Genomic DNA, 2,500 nt, shown 5'->3' with positions numbered 1-2,500 from the left:
GAGAGAGAGAGAGAAACCTAATTGTAGTTGCAAACCTTTGGATTCATTGCGGTACAGAAATATATTCTGAATGAATGTTCAGACTTCAAAAATAATCTTCTATCTACAGTTGCCAAAAAATATTATTAACAATTAGGTTTTTATCTTATTAAAATGGTATTTTAAAACTAAGCTAATATTTTGACTCAATTTTTAAAGAAAAAAAATCATACAATGTAAAGTTCGGGAACAAACTTCACAAATAATATATTAAAAATTAGTAAAATAAATGTAAACAATTAAGCTTCTAACTCATAAAAAATTGCATTTTACGAGTAAACTAATATCTTACTTATGCTTTAAATAAAAAAAATAACAAAATATAAAGTTTAGGAACAAACCAACTCATAAATACTGAAACTGGACAACATCAATATTGCAAAAGGTTGGAGGATAATATATATTTTGCACATTGTAATTATGTATGAATGTTTCTTAAGCATTTATGAAAAAATTAAACTGTAATTTATTATAAAAAAGAGAATGAAGTAAATACTATTTTTATACGCACACTCGTAGGAGAAGGAAACCATTATGATATTTTTGAAAACATTTATCTCTCTCTCTCTCCTTCCCTGACTGGGATAGTGCTCACTTTTAAAACGAAAAATGTATTCCTGGTTCCGAGATATCAGAGTGACATTTTGAAGCTGTGGTTATGGTACCTCTGTCTGTCTGTCTATCTGTATATATACACACATAGGGAGAGAGAGAGAGAGAGAGAGAGAGAGAGAGAGAGAGAGAGAGAGAGAGAGAGAGAGAGAGAGAGAGAGAGCTGAAACATCATCCTTGCGAACATTTTCCGAACATTCAAGCATCAACAATTTTGCAATTACAGTTCAAGCGTGTTTCTCTGCAGCAGTGATTTGGAAACTGAACATTATAAACCCCCCCCCTCCTCTCTCTCTCTCTCTCTCTCTCTCTCTCTCTCTCTCTCTCTTCTCCTCTCCTCTCCTGCAAGCTTAAATATTAATTCCTGTCAGATATACCGGCGCAGTAATAACGGTTCCTGATGGCCTGGTCATTACTGAGAATAGTCTGCAATTGTGCTTCGCTTGCTGACTTAATGAACTTCATAAACAGGCAGTTAGTGCTACGTTGATACTGTTAATATTAACCTTGCTGTTCATATTAACCCTACACCTCCTCCCCCCCCCTCACTCCACAACCCCCAACAACCCCTGAATCAAGGAGCCTATCGCCGAGGTTTTATTAGGAGTGTGTCGAGAATTCCGGTACTCACGAAAATTTGGGCTGGTCCGTTCGCCTGCTTGAAGGGGAATATTCTGGGGGAATATTCTGCTTTGGTTTGAATTATATTATTATTATTATTATTATTATTATTATTATTATTATTATTATTATTATTATTATTATTATTACTATTATTATTATTATTATTATTATTATATTACATACACACACACACACATATATATATATATATATATATATATATATATATATATATATATATATATATATATATATATATATATATATATATATATATATATATATATACATAATTAAAACAACACAAATAACAAGTACATTAATAATGATAATAATAATAATAATAATAATAATAATAATAATAATAATAATAATTGGTCTCTAAAAATAATTTGTAATTTTCCTTAATTACCAGCGATATATACATCTTAAAATTGTAAATCTCTGTCCCCAAGAGAGAGAGAGAGAGAGAGAGAGAGAGAGAGAGAGAGAGAGAGAGAGAGAGAGAGAGAGAGAGAGAGAGAGAGATATCTGGTAATCAATCACGCGTCAAATTCACATTACCATATTATTTTTGAAATAGTAGTCTGGAACGAGGTAATCCTTCAGTTGTACCTAGGCCTAACCATTCCCCCCTCTCTCTCTCTCTCTCTCTCTCTCTCTCTCTCTCTCTCTCTTAAAAGCTAGAAGAAAACCTCACCTAATTATCACAAAAGATCGCGTACACATTACCTCAGTATTCGTCACAGTACGTATCTTTTTACGAAATACCTACCTGCCTGGACCAACTCCTCCCCAGGACAAGTCCTCCTGAAGAAGGGAAAAAGAAGTTTTCCCCCTCCCGAGGCAAATGGAGCCGATTTGGCTCCCTGACAGTTCAATTCGAACTCCGAGGGTAATGTTATCTATTATTTGCGCTTCCTCCGAGGAAAACCGTATTTCTGACGTGCGGATAAATGGCGCGGTGTCAGGCTATACCTCGGATGTAGGTCTAGGCAGGCTTCCGGGCGCATGCGCGGGCGTTCTTTTTTTTTTTTTTTTTGTCCGTTCTGGGTGGGGTGACGGGGGAGTGATGTATTGATGCATTAAAGAAATGAGGAATAAGTCTTTCCAAGGGCTTTTTGGTACGCGCCTGCATTCGTTGTAAGATGTTTCAAAGGTGGGATAGATAATGAAGGAATTAAAACCTTTTAATAAAATAGACGAAACAGCTGACGAATTCAAC

This window comes from Macrobrachium rosenbergii, chromosome 37 (genome assembly GCF_040412425.1).
Source record: "Macrobrachium rosenbergii isolate ZJJX-2024 chromosome 37, ASM4041242v1, whole genome shotgun sequence".
NCBI lineage: Eukaryota > Metazoa > Arthropoda > Malacostraca > Decapoda > Palaemonidae > Macrobrachium > Macrobrachium rosenbergii.
Note: the sequence above shows the minus strand (reverse complement) of the source record.